Source organism: Sorex araneus, chromosome 2 (genome assembly GCF_027595985.1).
Source record: "Sorex araneus isolate mSorAra2 chromosome 2, mSorAra2.pri, whole genome shotgun sequence".
Lineage (NCBI taxonomy): Eukaryota > Metazoa > Chordata > Mammalia > Eulipotyphla > Soricidae > Sorex > Sorex araneus.
In genome coordinates this window covers 114016251-114030389 of record NC_073303.1, presented here as the reverse complement: position 1 = coordinate 114030389, position 14139 = coordinate 114016251, and the positions used below count along the sequence as shown (strand labels likewise).

General features: G+C 36.2%; 1 pseudogene; it reads right to left on the bottom strand.

Annotated features, from left to right (window-relative positions):
- Nucleotides 1-1908: 1908 nt before the first annotated feature.
- Nucleotides 1909-2740, bottom strand: LOC101549721 (60S ribosomal protein L7-like; annotated as a pseudogene).
- Between the last annotated feature and the right edge of the window lie 11399 nt (nucleotides 2741-14139).

Sequence of the window (14139 nt, the reverse complement as noted above, 5' to 3'; positions counted from 1 at the left end):
AATACATTTAAAATATCTGGAGTCACAAGAAATGGCACATAGATGGAAAAAATGAACTTATACATTTGAAAAGAGAAGCATAAACAAAACATGAAGTATGTGTAAATTGAGGATATAAAGATAGGCCAAATTAGGAAGAATGAATATTATCAGCTTAAAGTAGCGCTTTATATTGAAAATTATAGGAAGTTTCTAAGAATTTGATCAGGATAATTTTATAGAAACATATTCTTTAGATTTCATAAACTTTACCCTAAATATAAAGTGGTTGCCAACTTTATAAAAGGAAGACAAAATAAGGAAAGTAACAGTGTGATAAATATGAAATTATTGTTGCATTTGATCCATATTTTATCTTTGGTATATTGTTTTGAAATCAGAGATGGAAGATAAAGTATAAGTAATTAGGAATAATAATGATAGGATGAAATTTTGGGGGAGTAAAAGATTAAGTGTGTTGTCATTATTGCTAGGATAAGACTAAATTAGAAAATAGAATCAAGAGGATTGTTTAGATAGAGTAACCATAATTATCATTTAAACAATCCCTATTGGAATTTAATGATAATGTATTAATGACTACATAAACATAATAAAAATAAAAATGTAACTAAAGATTGTCCCTAAATTCTTATTGAGTATCTGGTAATAGACATCAACTTGGGAATTTGAAAAAAGCTTCAGTGCTCTCCAGGAAGTTTGATAAAATCAATTAATTTATAGTTTAAAAAGAATAGGTAGAAACGTAAAGAAAACTAACAGTGGTGACCGAAAATGGAAGATAATAAGTTTCATAAGAGCAGAGGACTTTAATTTACTGTCCATATTGAAGGCTTCTAATAGCATCGTCGGCACATAGTGAAAACTATTTAATACAAATGTCTCTTATTTGGGCTGGAGCGATAGCACAGCAGGTAGGACATTTGCCTTGCACTTTGCTGACCTGAGTTCTATTCCTCTGTTCCTCTCAGAGAGCCTGGAAAGCTACTTGTGGCATATTCAATAAGCCAAAAAAATAGTAACAACAAGTCTCACGATGGAGACGTTACTGGTGCTTACTCAAGCAAATTGGTGAGCAAAGGAATGACAATGACAGTGATCTCTTATTTAAAATTTTATACAAAAATATAGGATAAAAATGATATGGACTTAGTATGAAAAGCCAATGAAATTATAAGTATCAGCACATTTTCCTTTAACAGCTTTCTTGATAATCAAGTTCACTATAATTAAGTCCATTTAAGTATGCATTATGCACACTGCAAATAAGATGATAAAACCTACTATCTCTATTATTATTTCATTTGCCCTTGCTTTGTCAGATTTTAAGCTTGTAACCTTTTGTGGTAAATGAATATTGTTATCAAATGATTTCTTTTATATTTACTGAGATGATGATAATATTTTGTCCTTCATATTGTTAATGTAGTTAAATTATTTTCAAATGTTAAGTCAGGGTTATCTTGTTATTAAGATAATGCATTTGATTTGAGGCACAATCCTTTTGAAGATCACTAAATGTAGTGTTTTATCATTAGATTTACAGTTTCTATGAAAAGAAATTTTGAATTTATGTTTATGAGAAATGTATATGATTTTTCTGGATTAATATGAGATTTCTATGTCAAGTTCTATTGGCCTAATCAAATACACTCGGAATCTTTAATATGCTAAAATTTTAGTTTAAAGGTTTTAAAGGACATTTAACTTTTTTCTTTGTAGTCCAAAATTCAGTAGTTTACTCACCTTGGCCTAACATTTTCCTCAAAATTTATTTTGCATATGTGTTTGATATCATAATGATTTATCAGAAGCTATTTTCATTTCTTATGTCATTTTGAGTCACTTTATTAAAGTTACTTTCATTTTATAGTAGGTTTTTTTTTTCAATTTGAAAGCAGTCATTTATTAACTGACCAGATAATAAAAATACGGTAGATACCTTAGTTCATCCAGTCTAATCAGCCGGTTGATCTGGTCTTCTCTGTTGCCAGCACCCCCAACTTCTACAAAATGGGTGGTCTTTTTATTCATCCTACCCCGGGGAGAAGATAACTTGAAGGGTCAGAGGAAGTTGTTTGCCTCTTCGAAGCGTTTTCCAACAGTATAGATCTCATTAATCAGATCCTCCATGCAGACAATGCCATATTTACCCAGAGTTCGCGCTATCAGTGCATTATCCCTTAGAGCAATTCACTTCTTGTGGATTTTGCTATAACCACGCTTGTAGATCAATTCATTCACTGACTTCAGGTTTGGGTACCCCCGTGCAATATAGGGTTCCACGATCCTCAGCATGTTAATCAAAGCCTTGTTGAGTTTAACAAAGGTACCATTGTAGATCTGGCGAAGGCGGAGAAGCTGTAGCATCTTTCAGACCTTGGGGCTCACACCATTGATACCTCTGATTCTGATGAGGAAAGCCAATTTGGGTTCCGCAGGAACGTAAAAGTTGCCAGCTTTTCTCGCCATCCTAGCCATGCGAATCGCTGTCCTGTATCCTGTACATCTGCCTATACTCCTTGTGTTGCTTAGCTTTTTCGTAGATCAGCTTCCTCCTGACCTTTCGAAGCATCTTTTGAGCAAACTTCTTTCTCAGGCGCTTGATCTTCAGCTCTGAGAAATTCTTTCGCTTTTTATTCAGGTTTTCTGGCACATCAGGATGCTGCTTTTTCTTCTCTCCCGTCGCTGCTGCTGGCTTAGCAGGGACCTTCTTTTTCTTCTCTTCTGCGTCCTCCATGGTTTCAGTCGGAAATGAGCTCATTTTATAGTAGTTTTGATTTCAGAAAACTTTCAGTTTAGTATAAGTTAAAATACATTAGCACAATGTTGCTTGTTATTTATTTATTCTGTTCTTATTTTCAGAATAGTTACATCTCAACCGGTAACCACTCTTTCATAGCTAATATTGTAGTTTTGTGTTTTCTGTTTCTTCTTAATTCTTTATGAAAATCAACTAATGAGTCACGTTACTATTTTCACATCTTACTCAATTCCTACTCATGGAGTTAGTGTAATATGCTACAATGATGACTAATGGAATCATAAAGAAAAATGTATTGATCTATACCAAGTTGGTGGAAATTCTATAATAAGCATGCAATAACTGTATTGCCCTCTCCACAAAAATATATTGGATGACCATGTATCAGAAAGTCTGATTGCTCCATTTGATAATGGGATGAGTGAAGCATCTGGGAATACGTAGTTGATATTCTTGAAAATCCCCATCTCAACATATTATATAAATTATATTATACAACTGAGTTCAGTAAGGACAATAGAGCTATTAGGCTAGGTAAACTATACTAGGCCAGATGTCAAAGCATAGCCAACAGATATTAGATGTATTTAAATATCATAATGAATAATTATGATATTATTATAATAATAGGGCATTTGCCTTGAACGCAGGCCTACCTGGGTTTGATTCCTCCACCACTTTTGGAGAGCCCAACAAGCTACCGAGAGTATCCTGCCTGCATGGCAGAGCCTGGGAAGCTCCTCTTGGTGTATTTGATATGCCAAAAACAGTAAGAACAAGTCTCACAATGGAGACTTTACTGGTGCCCACTTGAGCAAATCGATGAGCAGTGGGATAACAGTGATAGTGACAGTAATGAATAATATCACAATGGCAAACAAGGTCCAAAGATGTTATGGATGTTTGGAACACTGTATCACTGAGACAAAATCTGTGAGTAATTCATTAGGACAATTCTATAGTTTGTACCAACCATAGAAAAATAAACTCATAATGCTCATGAGTCTAATTAGGTTAGACTAACAATTTTTAAACTTTAAACAATTTTTCAGAACTAAGGGAAATTTTGAACTTGGAAGAAAAATTGGAGGAAGACCTACACACTCTGAGAACAGCTTGTAATAGTTCTAATTAGACTTTTTATTTTTATATTTGAAGTGAAACATGAAAATTATTAGACAATTTTGATGATCTCTCTTTTTGTTTATCTTGAATCATCTCTAGTTCTTGAGGATGTCAAACAAAATTTTGGTACAACCAAACAACTGTAAGATAATTGTATTTCTCACAGGAAGAGGTTATATTGTCCTCAGTGAAGACAATAGGGAAATAGGTTTGGAAACTCTGAAAGCATAGCTATCAGGTACTAGGTGAGTGCAATTATCATAGTGAACAGATTTTCAAAGTGAAGTTATTGAGTTAAGTTCAGTTTCTGAAAGCCTATAGTGAATTCCTGGGCCCTCTTTTTAGTCATATATCTGGTCACTAAATGCATAATCAAAGTCACTTTAGAATGCATAGAAAATTACTACATCTGAACACAAATTTTCCCCAATCAAATAACATAATGCTTTGATCAATTTTATACCTAAGTGAAATATTTTAATTTGGAGGAAGAAATGGAGGAAGAACTGCATTTCTTGTTATAGGACTAGGACTCCTTGTCACAGTTCAATTTGACTTAAAAAAAAAAAAGACAGCTGAAATGTAACAGGAAAATTTTCATGATCATCTTCTATTTTTATAAATCTTTATAAACAGTGTTTGAAAATATTTGATACACACAATGTAATAGGAAATATTTTATCTTAAATGTGTAAGGGAGGCTTCTGGATTTTAATCAAGAAAATATTTCAGCACTAAGAAATTAACAAAAATTACTAACATCTTAAATAACTAACATATGCAAGATTGGTAGTTTTACCATATCTTAGTTGAGTTCAAAAGTCCAGAGTATGCAGAAATAAAGTTATGGACCATAAAAAGTAATTATTATTATTTCAGACAAATTGAACCTTTATTTTAGACCTCCTATGAGATGCAGAATCTGCCTTAGAGAGAATTTACTTGATCTCAGAATCATTGCTTGCAACCATAGATTTATCATATTCATTTGTTTGCCTTTTCCTTGGGAACAGAATCCAAAGGAACTCACATTGATTTGGAGCATGTGGTTGTGTACAGTTATAATCTGCTCAAGTCTGTGTTTACTTCCTTGCTCTCTTTTTTAAAATATCATCAAAATAGCTCTACCCTTTTGAACAGCTTTTAGAATACCATGGATTTACTTAATTAGTGATACCTTATAGACAGGATTGAATGATCAGGAAGAGATTAGGGCATTGGAGAACTGGTTAAATGACAATTCACATGTGAGAACTGTAGATTCATAGATCTGCCCTATTGGTAAAGTGTTTAGGAATCAATGCTGTTGACATTCTAGAATTCCTCCAAAATAAAAGCAAACTGTTTCAATTGACTATCCCAGTATGAAGACTTTTATGCTTAATTTATCCGCTTTCTGAGTGTTCTACAAATAATACCAGATATCTTATTAGATTATGTCTTCAAATGACATTATACTGTTTTCTGAACAATATCAATGACTTAATGCCATATAATTCCATTTAATGTACTGTTATAATGTGTCTTTTGATGCCAAATTTATCTCTACATAAACTATAAATTTTACAGAATGCTTAAACTTATTTTAAAACAGCTAAACTGGTAAACATGCCTTGAATATACAAAGAAGAAATTTCTTCTATGAAATAGATATACACATATGTATACGTATTTGGTGTTGTGCATAAGAATAATTTTTAAAGAATGGAAAAAGGAGCTTTGCAGTTAATACTACATCAGACCTTGCCCTTAAGCTAGTGGTGGTCTGAGCAACAGAAGTTTTGGTATAATCTTTTCACACTTTTTGTAAGAATGCTCAACTTTCTAAAGCATTTACAGTTTCTCCTGCTTTAAATTTACAATGCAGATACCAAGTGCCTTGAACATTTTCAGTGTACCCAATGTCTAACCTTCCACTTTATCTTTTCAGATGTCAGAATAGCTCTCTCTGCTTTGGCTCAAAAAACAACACTTTGACCTATAGTCTATAGTGATTTAAATGAATGCTGTCTTAAAGCTCTGAATAATGTGCTTCAACTATCTACTGTTTTGTATTTGGTATAACAGATTTTAAGATAACACTCTACTCTCCTGATTTTCATATCTAAATTAGGCTCTCTGAGGAAATGATAGGTCTTTATTTCTTCTAACCAATCAGAGTAGCATATGCGACAGGTTATACATGAGAATGTGATTACAAAAGAATATAACATCTCTCTGAAGAATAAATTCATTCTCTCCCCTTTAATACCTTTTGCTCTCTCCTGAAATTCACCCTGCTTTTTCAGTAAACAATGTGCTCTTAATGCTAAAGACACAAGGAAACAAAATGTACTGGTGACCAGTAAGGATTCTTTCTCAGATAATTTTCTGATAGCTTTAATCTAGGACAAACCTTAATTTCAAGCTGTGATCTTCTACAAAACACTCATAAAAGCCATTACTAGATCCCAGAACCACAGGAACCATGAGGTAATAAAACTGTTCTAAATTTGAGTGTAGTGGATTTGGACCACACCTATCACTACTCAGGATTTATTCTTGGCTTTGTGCTCAGGTATCAATCCTGGTGGTGCTCAGGGGACCATAAAAGGTATGTGGGATTGAACTTGGATCAACTGCATATAAAGCAAGCACCTTAGCCCCTGTACTATTTCTCTGGCCCAATAAATATCACTGTCACTGTCACTGTCATCCAATAAATATATTTTAAATAATGAAGTTTGTGCAACTTTATTAATAACATTTGAACTTTGAGAGTTTTAGGATATTAGAAGGATGATTGATTTTAGCTTTCTTGCCCTCAATCTTCCATGTACTATTGCCGCCATATATTTAGGTATCTGTAGAATTGCTAGACAGATTAAATGCTTACCATGTATGTATCTTGGAGTCCTCAAAAATTAATTTTAACAATTTAGTAAATCATGTCAGCTGAAACTTAATGGAACAACAGTATTTAGAAACTTGGCAGGCAATTTCTTCCCATTTGCTTTGATCTGTTCCCCTCTTCCACCCTCTTCACCAGCATTGAAAGAAATACTGGTTCCTTCTCTGCTCTGAGTGACTTGCTGCATTTTAGAGTTTAATTCATTTACCTCTGATACTGTATCTCAGACAGTAGCTACATTAATGGTAATGCTTCATTATGCTAGTGTTATTCTATGGTAATCCTTGAGGTTTTGTGATTAGGAATACCAACTTTGGATCTCTTACATCTTTAGTGAAATTGCTAACATTTTACACTTCTTTATTATTTTTTTTAATTTATCCTCTTAGTCAAAGGAGATTCACAGGCTTTAATTTGATTCTTTGCACTGCTTTAGCACTTATTCCAGAAGTCAAGATCCAAACATGGTGGTATTTTTCAGCAATCAAATATTTCAGTCTCGATCACAGCCTTGAAATATTGGGTAATAATCATTGGGTTAATACATGGCTGAATGAATCCACTATGAGTTTAATTTTACTTGGCTTTTATAAAGTCTTATTCTCACAAGGGATTTAGATGGTAACAATTTTGAGCCAAATTCTGTCCTACAGTTTTCCGACTGTCGACTGTCTGAATAATCTCTTTCTGCCATTGTACAAGTATATAGTAAAACTAGCTTGCAGCTGAAATATTTCAGCATATACTTATTTCTCATAGAGTTTTACACTTTTTCTTACAAAACCTAACTTATTTCTCCATCAATAAAATCTAGATGAGAAAGTAGGCTCTATTAAAGATTGAGCAGGTATCACGGCTTTTGTGCATAAATGTGTGTGTCTGTGTGTGTATTGGAGGTGAAAGGTGAGGGCTCATTTCCCTTGATTTCTTCTTCTATCTTGCCTTCAGTACACCATCATTTCTAAATGAACACCTTATTGGTTGCTCGTTTCTTAGGATGCCATTTATATTATCTACCTCCACTACTGCCTGTAGTTCAAACAGTTTTGCTTGTTCATTTTATTTAAACTGATAATTTGTTATTTGCTTTATAATTTTCATTTAGTGCTTCTGTTGAAGTATATCGATTATGTAGGTAGCATATAGCTAATAATTCTCCCAAATTTATGATTACAGTTGCTAGCATAAGTCCCACTATGCACTGGAATCTTCATAAAATATTAAATATGTAATGTTAAGAAGATTTTCAATTTTTCCCATTGCTCATCAATTTGTTCGAGCGGGCACCAGTAATGTCTCTCATTGAGAGACTTATTGTTGCTGATTTTGGCATATCCAATAAGAACGTGTAGCTTACCAGGCTCTGCCGTGCAGGCTCCATACTCTCAGTAGCTTGCCGGGCTCTCCGAAAGGGGCGAAGGAATTGAACACGGGTTGGCCACGTGAAAGGTGAAAGCCCAACCGCTGTGCTATCGCTCCAGCCCTTAAGAAGATATTTTCCTAAAATTTATTTGTCTAAAATTTCTTTAAAGGTGTGTATTTTTGTGGAAGCCATAAATGGAGAGTCACTGCCAAATATTTATTATTGTTTTTATCACTCTTACCAGGTAAATGTATTATTGTCTTGATAAATGAAAGTCATTCCAAAATTCTCAAGAAATTGTAATTCATTTTAACCTGTGATAGATCTTATGGACTCATATAGCAAGTATAGTAGCATGTTTATTCACCTGAGACTTTTGATTTGCTATTTGATGGAGTTGGGGGAGAGCATTGTTTTGTTTCTGTTCTGTGGGTGGGCATATCCCTGAGGTTCTTAGAATATATTCCTGGCTTTGTGCTCAGGAATTCACCCAGCAGTACTTGGAGGACCATATGTTGTGTCAGAGATTAAATTGGCTTTAGCACCAGGCAAGGTTAGAGTCATAGCCTCCTACTATCTTCCTAACCTGTTCCCTGAGATCATCCTTACTGCTCAAGAAATACAAACATTTTCACTTTACTTGGATTATTTCTTCACATTTTTAAGCGCTAGCAGAAAGTTTTCCCCATGCCCTGAGGTCCTTGCCAAGTTGTTTCTTGTTCTAAGGATATACTGTATGGCAATTAATTCTTACCTAGTCAGTCTCATGTTCTGGTTCTCTTGAAGTCTCAAATTGAATTTCAGGAAAACTCCCTGGACCATAATGGGATATGCTGGCTAAATCTTGCAGTTGCTTTGGGGTGTAATTACTTTCCACTCTTGTCAGTTTCAACATGTCTGAGGCCAGCTTATGGTGGTATAACCCTTGTTTGGGGCCAGTTTGTTAAGAAAGTAGATCCTGAGAGAGTTGCCTCTTCCTTTACACAAAAGAATGGGCTTTCAGTGTTTCCCTGCTTGGGAGGGGGTTATTGCAGAGAGTATCCTGCAATTCAGAGAGAGTTCAGCTCTATTATCTCTGAGTGATGCGAGAACAAATATTCTCAGGAACCTCTAAGGACCTCATGGCACATTTCAGAATTTAAAAACTTGAGGTTTTAACAATTACGCCTGACTTTAGAGTACAAGCAGCCTTGCCAACGTTTATATAAATCTGTGGCTCTGCTCTACCTGCATATGATCATTTGATCCAGAGTTTTGTCCTCACCTGACTTGCTCTTCAACTAGAGGAAACAGTTTTTCACTTGCAGACAATCATGATCTTAGGTTCTTCTTTTGCTCTTTTAACAGTTTGAACTGCCTCACTGTTTGCCTCTCTTGCTGCAGGTCATTAATGCAATGTAGAGTGAGCAGGCAATTGTACTCTCCTGATAGGCATTGTTTCCCCTTAAACTTACAAATGCCTACTTTATTTTCCCAACCAGGAAAGGCAAGTCCCAATCTCCAATCTAGCTCCTCTTCTAATCTCTGTTAAATTCATCTAGAAAAAGAAAATGTACCCCCTGTCCAGTGCTCCTCTCTCCTTGTGGGATCAAGTCTCTCAGCGAGGTTGATAATTAAAGATACCCTTAAAACTAAATTCTCTAGGGATGCAAGGGCACGACTCACTAGCATACATTGCATGTTTTACAATCAAAAGATCACAGATTTAATCCCCAGGGTCACCACATGTGCTAGGCACAATCCCGGCAGCTCTGAGCACTTAAAAGGAAAGCAACACTTGGTGAGAACCTTTGGCAAGTGTGTAAACTTGCTCACATATAAATTGGCGAGCAACTCAGCTAGAGAAACACAACTAAAATTGATGTTGGTGGGCCCCACTGGTGACTCATGTGAAGCAGGGAGGAGAAAGATGGTCACTTTCTCGCCATTCACATCTGCCAACCAGGAACCAGGGTAAATGGGTCCAAGTCTCACTCTACAGAAAGGAATTTCAGGAATAGAAGGCAGTGAAGTAAAACAGTTTATTTGGAATATTTTGAAAGTGTGGAGGAGGAGAGAGAGACTAACATGCTCAAGAGAGAATGTGGGCTTCTCCAAGCAGGTGAGAAAGTCCCTACATATATCCCAGCATCAGGTATGAAAGCATGAAAGTACACATCTCAAGAGAGGAGATGTGGGCAACACATGAGCTCAGATACCATATGTGCTTGGCCACATGGGCGCAAGCAGCACATGGGCTGGGGCAGCATATGTGTGCACTTCCTTTGTTCAAGGTTGCCTTTATAGGGCTTTTCCAACCTACCCCCTTGTGGAGCTTCCACCTAGGTCAAAGTCCATTGCTAAGGAGGATGTCAGGGGGTAGAGTTGGGAATGGTGATGATCTTTGAAATTCCTTTTCTGGCCCTTTGTTCCTGATGGAACTTCTCTCAGAGGGGTGTCCAGCCTCCTAAGGATTCCCTTGACAGTGCCAAATGAGGGTCTTATCAGGCCTTAGTTCCTGTTTTTTCCTGTTTTCTGCAAGGTCAGCTTTTGCCATTTTGCCATTGCCTTCCATACCTGCCTTCCTGACTATAACAAAATGAGAGTTCAACAGTCAGGCATGCTTGGGGTCCACAGTCACTGCAGAAACAAATGCAACAATGAAGAGGAAAGATAAAGAGAAAATTATTAAGAAAACATAATAAAAATTTCATGTCGCATTTGATTTTCTAATATCTCTCTCCTTATCATCCTTTAAGTTTTCTTCATGGGGGATGTAGAATAACTTTGGTTTGTGCTTTCTCCTCTGCCATAAGGAGTTTAAGCTTACTGAGTAATACCCATCACAAAGCTCCTGAAGCACCTCCATTCCTCTGTATTTATTTGAAATAGCTCTAAACATTGTAGGATAACATTGGCTTGTCCTTTCTCCCTTGCCACAGGGAGTCTAGATTTATCAGATTATACCAATCACACTTCTCCAGAGTCACTCCCATTCCTTTACTTATCTTTCTTTGTGCTCTGCTTTACCAACCACCAACTGGTCTATCACTTTTTCCCCTAAATCAGAATCTGTTAACTTGTAAGGTCAGATCCTTCTAAGGACACATCTCCTGTATTCATGTGTGAAATATTTCCTTTCTCCTCTCCATATGTCTTTTGCACAGTTTACTTTAAAGCAAATGCAGGGCTTTACACCCCCAAAAGAAAGAATACACATTCTTTTCCAGTGCACATGGAACATTTTCCAAAATAGACCATGTACTGGGCCACAAAGAATACCTCAATAAAATCAGAAAAATAAAAATTGTATCAACTGTCTGCTCAGACCATGATGCGCTGAAGATAGAAGCTAATCACACACAGACGCAGAGAATCAAAGCAAACTCCTGGGAATTAAACAGCGCAGTGTTGAACAGTGAGTGGGTCAGGAAGGAAATCAAGGAAGAAATAAAGAGATACCTAGAAACAAATGAGAATGAAGACACAAGCTACCAAAAACATATGGGACGCAGCTAAAGCTGTGTTAAGGGGAATATTTATAGCTCTGCAAGTATTCCATTGGAAGGAAGAAAGGGCCTATATAGATAGCTTGACTTCACAGCTCAAGGCCTTAGAAAAGGACCAGAAAAAGGAACCCAAACCAGACCAAAGGAAAGAAATAATAAAAATTAGAGCAGAACTTAACAACATGGAAACCCAGAAAACAATTTGAAAGGTCAATGAAACAAAGAGCTGGTTCTTTGAGAAAATAAACAAGATTGATAAACTACTAGCAAGACTCACAAAGAAAGAGAGAGAACCCTAATAAACCGAATCAGGAATGAAAAGGGGGACATCACAACAGAAACCAAAGAAATTCAGAAGATCCCCAGAGACTACTTCAAAAGTCTGTATGTCATGAAACATGAGAACCTAAAAGAAATGAGTGAATTCCTTGATTCCTATAATCTCCCAAGACTGAACAAAGAAGACTTGGAATACCTGAATAGACCCATCAATGTTATGGAAATTGAATCTGTAATCAAAAATCTCCCCAAAAACTAAAGCCCAGGACCAGACGGTTTCACTGGCGAATTCTTCCAAACATTTAAAGAAGACCTGTTGCCAGATCTCCTCAAGATTTTCCAGGAAATTAAAAAAACAGGAACTCTCCCAAACAGTTTCTATGAAGCACACATCTCCCTAATAACAAAAACAAACAAAGACACCACTAAGAAAGAAAATTATAGATCAATATCCCTGATGATCACTGATGCAAAGATCCTCAACAAAATATTAGCAAATAGGATCCAACAACTCATTAAAAAGATCACACACCATGACCAAATGGGATTCATCCTAGGGATGCAAGGATGGTTTAATATTAGAAAATCAATCAACATAATCCATCATATCAACAAAAGTAAAGATAAAAACCATATGATCATATCAATAGATGCAGAGAAATCATTTCACAAGATCCAATATCCGTTCATGATGAAAACCCTCACCAAAACGGGCTTTGGAGGAACTTTCCTCAAGATAGTCAAAGCCATCTACCACAAGCCTACGGCATGGATTATCCTCAATGGGGAAAAACTAAGGGACTTCCCTCTAAGATCAGGAATGAGACAAGGATACCCACTCTCACCACTTCTCTTCAATATTGTACTGGAAATACTTGCGGTAGCTGTTAGACAAGAAAAAGAGATTAAGGACATCCAGATAGGAAAGGAAGAAATCAAGATCTCACTATTCTCAGATGATATGATACTATATCTTGAGAAGCCTAAAGCCTCTACTAAGAAACTCTTGGAAACAATAGACTTATACAGTAAAGTTGCAAGCTATTAAATCAATATCCAAAAATCCATAACTTTCCATTATGTAAACAATGAGACAGAGGAAAGGGACATGAAAAAAGCAATCGTGCCCCAGAAAATCAAGTACCATGGAATCAGCCTAACCAAGGAAGTAAAAGACCTCTACAAAGAAAACTACAAAACACTACTCCATGAAATAAAAGAGAACATGCAGAAATGGAAACATATACCTTGCTCATGGATAGGGAGAATCAACATTTTCAAAATGGCAATTCTCCCCAAAGCATTATACAGATTCAATGTGATCCCTATAAGGATACCCATGACATTCTTCAAAGAAATCGATCAAGCAATCCTAAAATTCATACGGAACAACAATCGCCCACAGATAGCTAAAACAGTTCTTGGGAAAAAGATGATGGGAGGCATCACCCTCCCAACCTTAATCTCTACTACAAAGCGGTAACAATTAAAACAGCATGGTACTAGAACAAAGGCAGAGCATCAGACCAATGGAACAGGGTGAAATTTCCCTACACACAATCCCAAATGTATGATCATCTAATCTTTGATAAGGGAGCAAGAGATGTGAAGTGGAGCAAGGAAAGCCTCTTTAACAAATGGTGTTGGCACAACTGGACAACCACATGCAAAAGAATGGGCTTAGACCTCGACCTGACACCATGCACAAAAGTCAGATCAAAATGGATTAAAGACCTCAACATCAGACCTCAAACCATAAGGTACATTGAGGACAAGGTCGGCAAAACCCTCCACGATATTGAAGATAATCTTCAAAGATGACATGCAACTGGCCAACCTAGTGGAAACAGAGATCAACAAATGGGACTACATTAAACTAAAAAGCTTCTGCACCGCAAAAGATACAGTGACCAGAATACAAAGACAATCTACAGAATGGTAAAGGATATTTACACAATACTCATCAGATAAGGGATTGATATCAAGGGTAATATAAGGCACTGGTTGAACTCTACAAGAAGGAAATATCCAACCCTATCAAAAAATGGGCCGAAGAAATGAACAGAAATTTTCCCAAGGAAGAGATACAAATGGCCAAAAGGCACATGAAAAAGTGCTCTACATCACTAATCATCAGGGAGATGCAGATCAAAACAACCATGAGATAACACCTCACACCACAGAGTATGGCACACATCCAAAAGAACAAAAGCAACCGCTGTTGGAGAGG